General features: G+C 48.4%; 2 non-coding genes across 2 annotated transcripts; both read right to left on the bottom strand.

Annotated features, from left to right (window-relative positions):
- Window positions 1-486: 486 nt before the first annotated feature.
- On the bottom strand, window positions 487-4,098 carry LOC122797519. Its single transcript, XR_006364193.1, has one exon. It is a non-coding gene; the product is annotated as a 28S ribosomal RNA (ribosomal RNA).
- A 298-nt stretch (window positions 4,099-4,396) lies between these two features.
- On the bottom strand, window positions 4,397-4,550 carry LOC122797350. Its single transcript, XR_006364084.1, has one exon. It is a non-coding gene; the product is annotated as a 5.8S ribosomal RNA (ribosomal RNA).
- Between the last annotated feature and the right edge of the window lie 12,482 nt (window positions 4,551-17,032).

Below are 17,032 nucleotides of genomic sequence, written 5' to 3'. Positions count from 1 at the left end.
ACGCCTGTGCTGTTGGCTAACTCCCCCGGCTGGACTCGGGTTTGAGAGACCATGGCAGACGTATCTCCTCTCCCCAGGTGCCGGGAGGAGGGGATCCTGGATCTGGCTTCCCCGTACGGACCTATGCCCTCTCCCAAGAACCACGAACCTGTCACCGGGTTGCCTTTCCAGGGATGACCCTTAAGCCCGAGTATGCAATCCTCAGCCCCCTCCTCGCCAGAATGGATTCCGGCTATCTGGATGGAGGCTCCGGAAGGGCTGAGTGAGGGGGCCGACTGGGGACACCCTGCCGCATGGGAGGCCTCACCGCCAGGGTGCACCCGGCCCTCCCTCTCTCACCCGGCCGGGGACCCCATGCCTACCGCCGATGAAAGTCCCACCAAAGATCTGGACGGAGGGGAGGAGGTGGGGCGGCATGCAGGGCAGGCCAGACAAGGATGGGTTCCCCCTCCTCACAAGGGCGCGGAGCCCACCCCCCCACCTGCGACAAAAACTTGGCTCATGTGCTGACTTTCATTAGATCACAGCTTTATGCTGCTGTCCTACGTATGAAAGCCTGACCTAGAATCTGATCATCTATGAATGATTTAACACCCGGTTCCCCACGAACATGTAGCGCTCTGCTGGAGATAGGCAGCCCCCTTCTGTCTGCGCTCTGACCCCTTGATGAGCAGCAAGGCCTGCTATCCCTGGCCAACCGGAGATCTGCTGCGCTGCGGTATCATTGCTTTGTGCCGAAATTGGTCTGAAACATTTTGATGGAACAATAAAGAATATTTACCTTGAGTGCTACTTGCTTGTGCTGGCTCTTTTTTTCTGAAGATAAAACTAACCTGTCTCACAATGGTCTAAACCCAGCTCACGTTCACTATTAGTGGGTGAACAATCCAACGCTTGGTGAATTCTGCTTCTCAAGTGATAGGAGGAGCCGACATCAAAGGATCAAAAAAGTGACATCGCTATGAACACTTGGCTGCCACAAGCCAGTTATCCCTGTGGTAACTTTTCTGTCACCTCCTGCTTAAAACCCAAAAAGCCAGAAGGATTGTGAGGCCCCGCTTTCACGGTCTGTATTCATACTGAAAATCAAGATCAAGCAAGCATTTGCCCTTCTGCTCCATGGGAGGTTACTGTCCTTCCTGAGCTCGCCTTACGACACCTGCATTACTCTTTGACAGGTGTACTGCCCCAGTCAAACTCCCCACCTGACACTGTCCCCGGAGCAGGTTGCGCCTGGGCACTTGGAGCCAGAAGCGAGAGCCCTGGTGGAGCTCACCCCCCCCCGCCTCACCAGGTAGTAGAAAAATGATGAGTAGTGGTATTTCACTGGCGGCCAAGGCCTCCCACTTATTATACACCTCTCATGTCTCTTCACAGTGCCAGAATAGAGTCAAGCTCAACCGGGTCTTCTTTCCCTGCTGATTCTGCCAAGCCCGTTCCTTTGGCTGTGGTTTCGTTAGATAGTAGGTAGGGACAGTGGGAATCTCGTTCATCCATTCATGCATGTCACTAATTAGATGAGGCATTTGGCTACCTTAAGAGAGTCATAGTTACTCCCGCCGTTTACCCGGGCTTAATTGAATTTCTTCACGTTGACATTCAGAGCACTCGGCAGAAATCACATCGCATCAACACCCATCTCGGGCCTTTGCGATGCTTTGTTTTAATTAAACAGTTGGATTCCCCCAGTCCACATCAGTTCTAAGTCAGCTGCTAGCTGCCGGACGATGCGGGACACCGGTCAGGACCAGCACTCACCACAGCCGGGGTGATCCACAGGAAGGGCCTGGCACATGTCCAGAGTTGCTGCCACCGTCTCCCCAACCCTCCAGGAGGGGGAGCACAGCGAGGGGGCAACACCTCATCCAGCTGTGGCACGTGCCCAGCCCGGCTTCACACCAAAGCCCGACCAACCCAGCCCTTAGAGCCAGTCTTTATCCCAAAGTTACGGATCTGGCTTGTCAGCTTCCCTTACCTACATTGTTCTAACATGCCAGAGGCTGTTCACCTTGGAGACTTGTTGCAGATATGGGTACGGCCCAGTGTGAGACTTACACCCTCTCCCCTGATTTTCAAGGGCCGCCGAGAGCTCACCTGACGCTGCCGGAACTGCAACGCTTTCTAAGGCGTGGGCCCCTCTCTCGGGGTGAACCCATTCCAGGGTGCCCTGCCCTTTACAAAGAAGAGAGAACTCTCCCAGGGGCCCCAATGGCTTCTCCGAGATCATTTGCATCACTGCACTGGATGCTGCAAGGCGCCCGTCTCCACTGCTCCAGATTTGGGGATCTGCACTCAACTCCCTTTCAATTGGCTGAGGGTGAGGGACGCCATCGCCCGTCCCTTTGGAACGGCGCTCACCTGTCTCTCAGGACCGACTGACCCATGTTCAACTGCTGTTCACATGGAACCCTTCTCCACTTTGGCCTTCAAAGCTCTCGTTTGAATATTTGCTACTACCACCACAATCTGCACCTGTGGCAGCTCCACCTGGGCCCTCACCCTGGCCTTCAGTACCTCCGCAGCGACCCTACTACTCATTGCAGCATAGTTCCCTTGGCTCCCGGCAATGGCCGGGTATGTGCCCGACTCTCCAGCACCATCCATTTTCAGGGCTAGTTGATTTGGCAGATGAGTTGTTACACACTCCTTAGTGGATTCCGACCAACACATTTTCTGGGGGTCTGATGAGCATCGGCATTGGGTGCCTTTACCTGGCGTTCAGTTCATCCTACAGTGCCAGTTCTGCTTACCAAAAGTGGCCCACTGGGCACTCGCATTCCGAGCCTGGCTCCAAGCCAAGAAGTCAGGCTTCTTACCTATTTAAAGTTAGAGAATAGGTTGACATCATTTTGGCCCCAAGACCTTTAATCATTTGTTTTAGCAGATAAAATTGCGTCTGCCGAGCGCCGGCTATCCTGAGGGAAACTTCAGGGTAACCAGCTACTAGATGGTTCATTTAGTCTTTCGCCCCTATACCCAGGTCAGACCGATTTGCACGTCAGGAATGCTATGGACCTCCATCACAGTTTCCTCTGGCTTCACCCTGCCCAAGCATAGTTCACCATCTTTTGGGTCAGACCAGGTACACTCACACTCCACCTCCATGACGGGAAGCATGAGATGGGCCGGCGGTGCGCCACCATGTAGAGCAGGGGGATCCCACCTGAGCTGGCACGCGCCAGCCCTCACTTTCATTGCACCGTGGGTTTTCTACCCACCCTCGGAATCACTCATCTGTTAGACTCCTCGGTCTGTGTTTCAAGATGGGATGGGTGAATTACCAATGTCGCCATGGATCTTGGGCACCCGAGGTGACGCAGTCATGTCGCATTGAGGACAGTTAGCGCAGTCGAATATCCCAACAGGAGCCCCCAGATTCCACCACAAGGGCTGGGGAGGGTGCAGTGGCAGTAGTCTCCCATGACCTCGGGGTACAGTGAGGGCTGATACCGCTGGCTGTAACACTCCCCTTCTGGGAGGGGAGCCACCTTCCAAGCAGCCTATCTGACTGACACCAGACCTGGTCATGGCACACCACCATGGAGGAAGTGTGCCCGATGGCAACCGGCATGCCCGGGGATGGTTCCTTATCCCCTCGGAGGGGGAGGGGGATTCAGCTCGCCCACCGAGTTGAATCCTCTGGGCGGACCACACAAACACCACCCCTTTACCTCTTAATGGTTTCACTCCCTCTTGAACTTTCTCTTCAAAGTTCTTTTCAACTTTCCCTTATGGTACTTGTCCGCTATCTGTCTCGTGCTGGTTTTCAGCCTTAGATGGAGTTTACTACCCGCTTTGGGCTACATTCACAAACAACTCGACTCCGGGAAGACTTGATCCCAACACACCAGGGGCTGCCACCGACCTCACACCATCTGTGGGCTGAGCCTCAATCACAAGGACTTGGGCCCCCTGGGCGGCACTGAGAAGATGGATTTCCGTATGGCACATTTCGCTGAACCCATCGCCTGGGTGGGGATTCAATGCTGGGCTCTTCCCTCTTCACTCACCATTACTGAGGGAATCCTGCTTAGTTTCTTATCCTCCACTTAGTAATATGCTTAAATTTGGAGTGTCGCCACATCTGATCTGAGGTCGTGTTCCGAGCATGGTCGCGGGTGATGTGGGGGGCAGGCATGCATCGTGCCTCACCCCAGGAGGACAGCCAAGTGGCAGTACCACCGACAGCCTCCAGGGGGCAGGGTGGATGTGCGCCTACACCCTTCCGTCTGCAGCAGCATGAGGGCGGGCTTCCTGGCTCGGGGCAGCGAGGGCTCCCTCTTTTCCATCTGTGTCTCACCCTGGGGGTCACAGGGGGCCTACAGCAGGTTCCCTCAACTCCCCGACCATGCCCTCAATGGGGATGGGACACCTCTGGGGGAGATGAAAGGCACTGCGACCCTCAAACGGGCATAGTCCTGGGAGTAACCCAGGGCTGCAAATTACGTTCGAAGTGTCGCTGATCAATGTGTCCTGTAATTCAAATTAGTTCCCACAGCTAGCTGCATTCTTCATCAATGCACGAGCTGAGTAATCCATCGCTCAGAGTTGTACAGTTCTCGTTCACCGGGGGCACCTCTGCCCACATGGCATCACACCTCGAGAGGAACATGCACGGTTTTGCGGGCATGCAGAATGGGGTTACTGGCCCTGCACCGCGGGATGGCAGGGATTCCCATGGTGGCTGGCACCAGCCAAAACACCGACCTTCCAGGTCCTCAAACTGACGCCCCGTGGGGATCGGGGCATCCTCCACAGGTACCTACAACCATCAATGGGTGAGGACAGCAGTGTGTGACCCCCCCCCCAAGGGTGGCCTCGCGTGACCAGAGAGGTCTGGCCATCGTCAGCCAACCGGAATGGCACCCTCTCCCTCCCCTTCCCGCACGGGGAGCCTGTCCCCTCCGGAGTGCACGGCTGACTGCACCACTAGGCCGGGTGCACCCTCTGGCACCATCCCCTCAGGGCAGCAGAGAGGCGCCCGCACCTCCCACTGTACGGACGGGACCCCCTCCCACAGCCAAGAGGTGAGAGGGGATGGACACCACCCCTCCTCTCACTCCCTTCTCCCCCCCTGGGAGCTGTGGGCTCAGTCCCACAGGCCACCGCCAGGACGCACGGAGAGATAGGAGTCAGAGAGAGACAGAGATGTAGAGGGTTGGGAAAGCAGAACAAGGAGAGGCCCTGGTACCCAAGGACGGCACCATCCCAGGACCCTCAGCATTAATGATCCTTCCACAGGTTCACCTACGGAAACCTTGTTACAACTTTTACTTCCTCTAGATAGTCAAGTTTTATCATCTTAACTGCGCACCGCCGAGGCTGTGACCAAGTTCAGCGGGGTTGATCCGAGGACCTCACTAAACCATCCAATCACTAGTAGCAATGGGTGGTGTGTACAAAGGGCAGGGACTTAATCAACGTGAGCTGATGACCCACACTTACTGGGAATTCCTCGTTTGTGGGGAATAATTGCAATCTCCAGTCCCTATCATAAATGGGATTCACTGGACTACCTAGACCTGCCAGCCAAGGGTAGACACATGCTGATCCATTCACTGTAGCACATGTGCAGCCTCGGATATCTAAGGGCATCACAGACCTGTTATTGCTCAATCTCGTGTGGCTGAAAGCCACTTGTCCCTCTAAGAAGTTGGAAACAACCGCATGGGGCCGCATAACTAGTTAACATGGTGGAGTCTTGTTCGTTATCGGAATTAGCCAGACAAATCACTCCACCAACTAAGAATGGCCATGCAGCACCACCCAGAGAACCGACAAAGAGCTATCAATCTGTCAATCTTTTCCGTGTCCGGGCCGGGTGAGGTTGCCCTTGTTGAGTCAAATTAAGTCGCATGTTCCACTCCTGATGGTGCCCTTCTGTCAGTTCCTTTAAGTTTCAGCTTTGCAACCATACTCCCCCTGGAACCGAAAGACTTTGCTTTCCTGGGAGCTCCCCAGTGGGTCATGGGAGTAATGCTGCTGGATCGCTAGTTGGCATCGCTTTTGGTCGGAACTATGACGGTATCTGGTCATCTTTGAACCTTCGACTTTATTTCTTGATTAATGAAAACATTTTTGGCAAATGCTTTCGCTTTCGTTCATCTTGCACCAGTCCAAGAATTTCACCTCTAGCAGCACAATACGAATGCCTTCGGCTGTCCCTCTTAATCATGGCCCCAGTTCCGAAAACCAGCAAAATAGAACCAGAGTCTTGTTCCATTATTCATAGCTGAAGTATTCAGGCAACCAGCCTGCTTTGAGAACTTTATCTTTTTCAAAGTAAACACTTCAGACTACCCGGGACACTCAGTTAAGAGCATCAAGGGAGTGCTAAGAAGCAGGGGCTGGGACAGACAGTAGCTCATTTTGCAGCATACCACCAGCCCAATCCCAAGATCTAACTTATGAGCTTTTTAACTGCAGCAACTTTAATACACGCTATTAGAGCTGGAATTACCGCAGCTGCTGGCACCAGACTTGCCCTCCAGTAGATCCTCGTTAAAGAATTTAAACTGTACTCATTCCAATTACAGGGCCTCGAAAGAGTCCTGTATTGTTATTTTTTGCCACTGCCTCCCCAAGTCGGGACTGGGTAATTTGCTCGCCTGCTGCCTTCCTTAGATGTGGTAGCCTTTTTTCAGGCTCCCCCTCAGGAATTGAACCCTGATTCCCTGTTACCCGGTGTCACCATGGTAGGCACAGATAGTACCATCGAAAGTTGATAGGGTAGACATTCGAATGTCACATCACCGCAATGAGGGCACGAGATCAGCTTGAGTTTATGTATGGTCACCAAAACTACCAGGCCAGATTGGTTTTGGTCTGATAAATGCACACATCCCCAAATGTCAGTGCTCGGCAGCATGTATTAGCTCTAGAATTACCACAGTTATCTAAATAATGGAGCGATCAAAGGACCCATAACTGATTTAATGAGCCATTTACAGTTCTGCTCCCTGCCTGGTCACTTTCTGCCTCTCTCCCTCTTCTGGACTTCCATCCCAGAGTGGGATGCGGTCCAGACCCCCTCACACAGGCGGCAGCTCTCTCAGTCTGGACATTTTCCACCTCTCTCTCCCTTAAGGACTTCCATTGGGAGGGATCCCTCATGGCTTCCACTTCTACCCAGTCGGGAGAGCTCTTTTCTTGGGTTACATAGGTACGAGTGGCTGGATGTCGTTTGGGGCTGGGACCCGGACTCTGACCGGACACCCCCTCGTCTCTTAACTCCTGGAGGCTGCCAACTCTTGCAGTGTCCCCATACCCTCAGGCCCTCTTAGGGGAGCTTCCCCCAATCACGGCTGGCCTCGCTGAACTCCCCTCGCCCGTGGACGGACAAGCCTGCTCTCATCGGGACTTCCACATCCCCCTGCTTTTTGGTCCAGAGCTCCATGGTCTCCATCTCCCGCATATCCTCTGAAGGCTGCCATATCGTGCAGTTTCCCCGTGCAATCAGGCCCTCTCAGGGGAGCTTCCCCCGATCGCAGCCGCCCTCACAGAACTCCCCTTGGCCACAGAGGGGCAGATCCACCCTCATTGAGACTTCCGTGTCCCCCCTGCTTTCCCCTTCAGAGCACATCCGGGGACTTTGCGATATTCCGGGGACACCATCGGGTACCAGGTGAGGTCGGACTCCTTTACCCTGCCTGGCAGGAGCTTTCCAGGCCCCACAGATGCCCACCAGTCACTCCCTTAAGGACTTCCATCATGGGGGCCTTCGCCTGACCCCGCTCACCCAGGCAGGAGCTCTGCGGACCCTGCAGCCATCTACCAGCTGCTCCCTTGTGGACTTGAGGGAGGGGAGTGATCTGGACCTTCTCACCCAGGTGGGAGCGCTCCCTGTCTGGCCACTTTCCACCTCTCTCTCCTCCTTTCAGACTTCCATCCCAGAAGTGGCCACGGTCCAGACCCCCCTCACCCAGGTGGCAGCTCTCCCAGCCTGGCTGTTTTCCTCCTCTCTCTCCCTAAGGATTTCCATCATGAGGGATCCCCTCATGGCTTCCACTTCTACCCAGGCGGGAGAGCTCTTTTCCTGGGTTACATAACTCCTGGAGGCTGCCAAATCGTAATGTGTCAACCATGCCCTTGGAGCCTCTCAGAGAAGTTTCCCACTGATCCTTCCCAGCCTCGTGGAACTCTGCCGGGCTGCGAGACTTCAGCCAGACCCTCATCCAGACTTCCATGATGTCAGTTCTCCCCTTTGCCCTCCACCTAGGGCTTTCAAACTCACACAGGATATGGCCCCGGGTCCTGGCATCTCGGCCCATTTCGCCTTGAGCCTCCATCTCTCTCCTCGGTGGCGCCAGGTGCCGACAGACGTGCTTTTCTTCAAGCCTTCTGGCACATGCCCCCTTGCCTCCTGAGTGGTGCTGTTCGCAGGGCGACATCCCTGCAGTGCCGGGTGAAGGAGCGGAGGCTGACCTGGTGCATGCAGAGGGTCCCAGGCATGAGACACTATGGCAGCCATATCTCCGCACCCCTGGGGGCTGGGAGGATGGGATCGCAGACCTGGCTTCCAGGGGCAGCCCTCAGCACGCCTACTGTGTCAGCCGACTCCCCCGGCTGGACCCGGGTTCGAGACACCACGGCAGTTATATCTCCACACCCCTGGAGGCTGGGAGGATGGGATCGAAGAATTGCCTCCCGTGGGTGGCCCTTGGCACACCTGCGCTGTTGGCCAGACCCGGGTGCAAGACACCACGGTGGCCGTATCTCTGCACTCCTTGGGGCTGGGAGGATGGTATCGCAGACCTGGCTCCTGGGGGCGGCCCTCGGCATGCTTGCATTTTCAGCCAACTTCCCCAGCTGGACCCGGGTGTGAGACACCATGATGGCCGTATCTCCACACTCCTTGGGGCTGGGAGGACGGGATCACAGATCTCGCTCCTGGGGGGTGGCCCTTGGCACGCCCACGCTGTCAGCTGACTCCCCGGCCGGACCCAGGTACGAGATGACATGGCGGCCATATCTCCTCTCTCCAGGCACCGGGAGGATGGGATCCCGGATCTGGCTTCCCCAGACAGACTTCTGCCCTCTCCTGAGAACCACAAACCCACCGTGATTTTGTGGGGACACCGTTGGGTACCGGGCGAGGTCAGACGCTTTCACCCTGCATGGCAGAAGCTCTCCAGGTCCTGCAGATGCCCATCGCTCACTCCCTTAAGGACTTTCATCATGGGGGCTCCACCTGACCCCGCTTACCCAGGGAGAATCTGTATGGGCCTTGCAGCCCTCCATCCCCATACAGGCCCACCCCCTCGACCGTGCTGAGAGACTTCCTTCCCCGGCCGTTGACCCTGCTGCCTCCAGGCCCTGCAGATTCCCACCGCTCACTCCCTTAAGGACATCCATCATGGGGGATCCACCTGACCCTGCTCACCCAGGGAGGATCTCTATGGGCACTCCCTTGAGGACTTCCATCAGGGCTAGCCCCCATACGGGCCTCCCCATCGACCCTGCCGAGAGACCTCCTTCCCCGGCCACTGCCCCCGACTCTCCCCGGGAGACCCTACCACTTCCATTTCCTCTGCAGGGTACACACTTGATAATGAACAGGTGTGGTTGTGTCTTCTTAACTGTCACCATTTTTGTTGCCACTCCTGTCACATAAGTCTTTAATTAACCACCCCAGACAAGATGAGTGCAAAAAGAAAGAGCTATTCCATCCAGTACAAGAAAGGAATCATGGAGGACTCCCGGGGAAGTGCGCAGGGTTGATATTCAAGCATTTGCCCTTGCAATGGCATCACAGTTAGAAATATCTCCTAAAGAATTCAAAGCATCACAACATTGTCTGGATGGCTTCCTTCACTGGCATGAACTGTCTCTAAAAAGATCAACAACACTGTTCAAACTGGAAGATACTGAAGTTATTAAACGTGCACTTGCATTCAAGTCCTTTGTTGATGGCATCAACTTTTCTAAATACCAACTCTCCAACATGATTGCTGTGGATGAAACTGCAGTGTTTATGGGCCAAGGATCTCAAACAACAATTGATCAGAGGGGTGCCTTGTCAATCTACATTCCCTCCACTGGTTAAAAAAGTGCATGTGTTACCTGTATTTTGGCAAGTTATCTATACAGAAATTAAGCCCCACCTCTAATCATTAGTAAGGGCAAGAAAGATAACATTGAATGTGTTTCAGGCATTTACATTCTTGAAACCAAAAAAGCCTGGTGCACACAAGCAGTTATAAGGAAGTGGGTCGATGCAATGCCATTTGTGTTGCAAGGTGGCGAAAGAGGTCTGTTAGAAGAATAGATCAAATAATGATTCCTGCAGGAATGACTGCCTAGCTCCAGACTCTTGATACTGCTATAAACAAGCCATTCAAGGACCATTTGCGAACGGAACTCAATGTCTACATTGAAAATAGAGAAATCAGCATGGGAACTTTGTGAAAGCCTAGCTTGCAAGAGGTTGTCACTTGGGTGAAGAATTCATGGGATAAAATCACTGACAGCTCTGTTGCCAATGTACTATGAGCAGGCTACATGGACAAGCAGTACTCATTTAAGGAGAGCTCTATTGCTGGGCATGACAGATTGGGACCACTGGGTCTACAGGAAGTGCAGTCACAAGAAATTCAGGCCGGAATTTGGGGGTTGAAGACTTATGACAATGTTTAGAAGAAGATGACATGAGTGTATTTGAGTAACTTTTTCGTTAGCGATGCAACAGAATGGATTGCTTCTGCTTTCAGCTGCCAGCAAGCTCTTGTCAGTTTTTTGACTTTATTGTATTAAGGTAATGTTTCATTATCAAGGGGTAATTACAAAGTAAGGTCACTAGTTCCCAGACTTCATTTTTATGACTTTCCATCATTCTTCTCTTACGGTTTGGGTAAGGAATAAAGAAAGCATTACCACTCAAAAAGTGTCAGTTATTCACCTGTTTTATTTCCCTTTCCAATACACATGTATTGAGATTTTTCTGCACTTATTGTTAAGCATGAAATATTGCACTGTGAAAGGCAAGGTATAGATATTATGAAGTTGAAATGTTTGTTGCACTGTTTATGTAGAATTCTCACACAACTGTTAATGTGTTACCTAGAACTGTTGCCCAATAACGGAAAAGTACCAAATAAATGTCAATTTTTGTACATGAATGAATGTCAATTTGTGTACATGAATAAATGAGTAAATGTAGATTGTTGTACAGGGGGAGGTGAATAAGGCACCGCCTGATAAAAAATTCCTGATCTGCACTGTAGGGCGATCTCTAGTATAAAGGATGAGCACATATGCGAATGCACAGTACAAGGGATGCTCAGTCTTGATGGTCTGCAATACAGAATGCTGTCAAATGACTTTCTACATTACAGTTGTTGTCGAACTACCATTCTACATTTTCAAAGTAAACCTCTATATATATATATATATATATATATATATATACACACACACATATTTGTGCATATACGTATATATCTATATATATGTGTGTGTGTGTGTGTGTGTGTGTATATATATATATATATACATATACACGTATATATAAATATATACATACACACATATATACATATATATGTATACACACACACATATATATTTTATGCCAGGCATGACCATATTGTGTAATGCTCTAACTACCTTTGATATTCTAGGTATACTAGGTTTCAACAACTCTACTGATGTCTCACTCTAGTGGAAAGTCATGCGATATACTTTTTTTTTTTTTTTTTTCATGAGCTGATCTGATTTTTGTGAAATCATGTATCCCCAAAGCCCTTCCTGATAGTACAGTTATTCATTGTTAGTTGCACAACCCATCAGAGCTGGGTTCACTAACTAGTTTCAGGAGGAGAGCAACCCTGGGATCCATCACGAATGCTCACACAGGAAGGCTGAAATAGTACTAAGAGGCCCTATCTGTCTAGTGTGAGGTATTAGGCATCAGCCTCTTTTTGAGTGTGTCCTCTCCCCACTCCAAAACTAATAGTACTGCTTTGTAGCCTGCCCATTTACGTAGTCTAGCTGCCATTCATGGTTCCAGTCTTAGCAAAGTCTCAGGGCCAGAGGAACCACCTGCCTCACTGCAGCACATTGTCATTATCTCGTCCCTCAAACAAAGGTGAGCAGGCATATCCTCATCATCCCTTGCCACTCCTAAAGGTGCCTGGTCTGAATAAATAACCTTTCACCTGGGTTGTTGTTAGGGCTTCATCTTTCTACATCAATATAGCTAAGTTAATCTGCAAGAGTTGCAGCCTTCGGCACTTACTGTTAGTGTTTTCAAATGTAGGCACTGTGTGCTACCAGTTCCTAGCATGCTACACATTCTACAGAGAACACGATTGTGAAACATTACATGCTATTGAGGCCCATTAGTGATGTATAGCTTTGGAGAGCTAAATATGGTGGCCAATATGTTATTCAAAAGTGTAGTTTCTCAGAAACACTATAACAGGCACTGTGATAGGGCCAGAAAGCACCCAGAAGTAAAGGTAAAAAGTAAAGTGTTTATTCCAATACAATCCTTTAATGCATTAACTGACTCACCATGTTTTCGTACCTATATGCAGGATTTCATCAGGTATCAAACAACCTACTCACAATTCTTTAAATACACTTGCAGTTAATTAACTCTGACAAATCACTATTAAAAACAGAAAAAAAGCAGTTTCAGAAAAACAATTTCAAATCACTAACCCAAAACTATCCCAGCAGATAAAACATTCTAAAAAAATCTCTAAACATATTTATGATACATAGATACATGTATTAAAAAATACAAATTTCTTCCTACAGTTCATGCGAAAAAATGTCATACAAGCGAATATAAGCATAATCGCAAATACATTCAAGCTGCATTGAAACATGAACCACTACCCCCATCTAGTGTCTTACCGAAGGAACTTCTACTGAAAAGTCAAATTAAAACATTTAAATCAGCCAGATTATAAAGTTTTTCATTATGTCTGCATTAGGGCATAAATGCGTTTGTGTCTATTTATGTATTATAAATATGTTTACAGATGGTTTAGAATGTTTTAATTGATGGGATAGTTTTGGGTTAGTGATTTGAATGTGTTATTTGGAAAGAGCTAATCAATTGTAAGTGTATTTAAAGAATTGTGGGGTAGGTTGTTTGATATCTGATGAGGTTCTGTGTATAACTACAAAAATGCAAATATGTCAGTTAATGCATTAAAAGATTGAATTGGAATAAACAGTTTATTTTGCCTTTACTTCTGGGTGCTTTCTGGACCCCTCTCAGTGCCTGTTGTAGTTTTTTTTCAAGTTGCCACCTTTTAGGTGGTGTTTGGCACTGAGTTTCTTCCCTTGATTTCAAACATGTATTTTCCTGACAGTAAAAATTAAGAAATGCTGTGCTTCTCCACTAACAGGAATGACAAAGACACTGGAACACAGGTGTGATGCAATACCTTTTGTTGTACCAGTATACATTTTGCAATTATTTGAGTTTTCAGACTAGCAGAAACCTTTTGCCTGGAGTTAAGATGTTTTTCATATTGTTCACTGCTGCAGTAGCCTAAACCATATGGGTTATATCCTGCATATGATGCAACAGATGGCCAGCTTGCAAAGCTTCAAGGCAGCTTCTGTGTCCCCAAAGTGTTAGCTTGAGCTGAGTTGAATAAAAAGACAGGTTTAGGTGACCAGCCCTTCAGAGCTTTCCTGCCCCCAAAGAAAGAGCTCCTCTCGGGGCTTCAGAGGATCAATGGTCAGCTTGTGCTGTTCCATTGCTGGGCAGATAAGTTCAGTTTAGGGAAAAACCTTTTATCTATTATTTTTAATGTTTAAATTTATTTTCTTGTGTGGGAAAGTACTTTTTAAGCTAGGAGTATGTGTTTTTATTGATTGTCGCATGACTTTGCAATTCATTTATATAGGAGCACACTTATGTTTGGCTGTTTAAAAGTTGATTTAAACTTCTAAAACCATTTTTATCTATGAAAAAACTGTGTTTAAATTACTTTTTGGAGCAGATAGTGTAACTGTCATACTGTTTTTGAACTTTTATCAGCTTATTATTGTAAATGACTTCTTGGTGTGTGTGACCATGAATCAAGATAAACTGAAATAAGTAAAATGATGTTTCTTTTTCTTGTGTAAAAAACAAATTTAATAAAGTGCACTGGTAAGCACTTTCACAACAGCTTCTTCAGACCAAGAAATACACTTTGCAAAGACACCTATATATACTAAAACAATTATGATGTAACTTAATTATTAACTGTTTGTCAACCTTTAACATCTTTCCGCTGCATCTAAGAGCATACCTAAATAAAACATATAAACTATCAATATTGCTATGGTACATTTCACTCTATTTAAAAATATATTTGAAAAATATATAAAAATGTATATATATATATATATATATATATATATAAAATATAGTAAAGCACTTATAAGCAATATATTAAAACATACATATAGAAATAAAAAAATAATGTGTGCTAGCCAATGTTATTCATTCTTTTACAATAACAATATTTCCCAAGCAAACAAACATTAAATATAACGAGTGTCACCAAGCTTCCAGAACGGGTTTAAGGGATGCTCTTTCATTAAGGCCATGACCTCTATCTGCTCTAAATTTCAAAATCCATCCCCGGGATTCATGAATCTTGCGCCAGGCGCACGCATAACGTAGGCATTATAAAGCCAAATATGGCCGCAGAGCGATTCAGGTACGATCCAATTCCACGTGCAATACCGGCGTACGCCAGATCTGCACAGCCCCTGGCGTAGGTATGCAAATCACCCCATGTGCAGTGTTGCACCATGCAAATGAAGGCATATAGCGATTCATGAAGTGGTGCAGCCGTAGCGTAAACCCACGGAAATGTAAACCAAAAAAACACGGTTTACATTTTCCCAAACATAACATCGGAGCTATGGAAGAGGGTCAGACCCAGGTATCACAACATGAACATATGCCAATGGCGAAATACACAGCCAATGGCATAAGAAAAGATGCATAACATGTAAATAACAACATTTAATGTCATGTCCACAGTAACGCACAGCAGAACCGCAGGGCATGTGTGCGTATGCTGTAACAAAGAATATAAAAATGTTATAAAATCACAACGTAATAGAAAGGTTTATAGCATAACACACAATGGTAGGCATGGAGCACCACAACCAAGGTGTAAGGGTTGCTAAGGGCTTGCAATAGTGTTCAGCGCGGTAACTATGAATTAGTAGTCAGTGCCATGCAAATGAGGCAGATAATACTGAATCGCAAATGTCCCGCCGGAGGAAGGTTGTACCATACGGCGCAGCAGTATAACACCGAGGAGTGGCTCAGAGGAGATACATGAAATCAGCAGAGGGGTGTGCCACTGTAGCACTAAGCACATTGGAGCATTGCAAATCTGGCCTGTCCGTTGCTAAGCAAAGCTGCAGGATAGGGGTGGGGAGGAATCGTTTAGCTGAGAGCACACATGGTGGCCAAAAGCGCATGTGTACGAGGATGAAAAGGTGCCCAAAACCCAGTAATCAGACGCACGTGCCACAAACAATAGCAGAAACAGGAAGGTCAGGGGAAGAAAAGGAAATGCGGAAGTAGGGTAATTGGAGTACTAATGAGCAATCAACACCAATCAACCCACGAAGGCCAATCGATGGCAGCTGACAAGTCCGCTTGCAGAAACCTGCAAAACAGGATAGGGGAGGCATGTGAATGCAAAGAAAGGAGGGGAGGTATTGGATTGCAAAGATAGGAGACCTGACACAGCAGAGCAAAGCAAACCGACAGCAGACCGGCAGTAGCACACATAACGCAAGATACGCCAGGTCCAGGAAAGCACAAATGAAAGTAGGCTGCAGGATGCACGCCAGAAAATGGTAGGTGCAACACGCAGAAATGTAAAGGGAAGGTCAAGAGGTAATCCACAGCAGGCAAATGTAATTCAACACCAAAGGCACCACAGCAGTAGTTCCGGCAGTAAAACACATAACTTAACCTGTAGCTACGAACATACATACATCATCGGTGTTCACAACACAATAGTATAAAGTGTGTAAGCATTTGCCCTTGCAATGGCATCACAGTTAGAAATATCTCCAGAAGAATTCAAAGCATCACAACACTGGCTGGATGGCTTCCTTCAGTGATTTGAACAGTCTCTAAGAAGATCCACAACACTGTTCAAGCTGGAAGATAGTGAAGTTATTAAACATGCACTTGCATTCAAGTCCTCTGTTGATGGCATCGACTTTACTAAATACCAACTCTCCAACATGATTGCTATGGATGAACCTGCAGTGTTTATGGGCCAAGGATCCCAAACAACAATTGATCAGAGGGGTGCCTCATCAATCTACATTCCCTCCACTGGTTACGAAAGTGCACGTGTTACCTGTATTTTGACAAGTCATCTAGATGGAAAAAAAGCCCCACCTCTACTCATTAATAAGGGCAAGAAAGATAAGATTGAACTTGTTTCAGGCATTTACATTCTTGAAACTGAAAAAGCCTGGTGCACACAAGCAGTTATAAGGAAGTGGGTCATTGTAATGCTGCCACTTGTTTTGGCAGGTGGCAAAAGAGGTCTGCTAGTCTGGGATTCAGCCAGCACTCACTGCACTAAAGACATGAAGAACTTCCTTGCACAAAGAGGAATAGATCAAATAATGATTTCCACAGGAATGACTGCCTATTTCCAGACTCTTGACACTACAATAAACAAGCCATTCAAGGACCATTTGCGCATGGAACTCAGTGACTACACTGAAAATAGAATGGAGAGAAATCAGTGTGGAAACCTTGTGAAGCCTAGCCTGCAAGATGTCATGACTTGGGTGAAGAATTCATGGGATAAAATCACTGACAGCTGTGTTGCCAGTGCAGTGTGAGCAGGCTACATGGACAAGCAGTGCTCATTTAAGGAGAGCTCTATTGCTGGGCATGACAGATTGGGGCCAATGGTTCTACAGGAAATGCAGTCGCAAGAAATTCAGGCCAGAATTCGAGGGTTGGAGACTTATGACAATGTTCCAGAAGAAGATGACATGACTGTATTTGAATAACTTTTCCATTATC

Source organism: Protopterus annectens, chromosome 3.part0 (assembly GCF_019279795.1).
Source record: "Protopterus annectens isolate FY-2018-M chromosome 3.part0, PAN1.0, whole genome shotgun sequence".
In the NCBI taxonomy this organism is placed as follows: domain Eukaryota; kingdom Metazoa; phylum Chordata; order Ceratodontiformes; family Protopteridae; genus Protopterus; species Protopterus annectens.
Note: the sequence above shows the minus strand (reverse complement) of the source record. Positions and strands in the feature narration are given on the sequence as shown.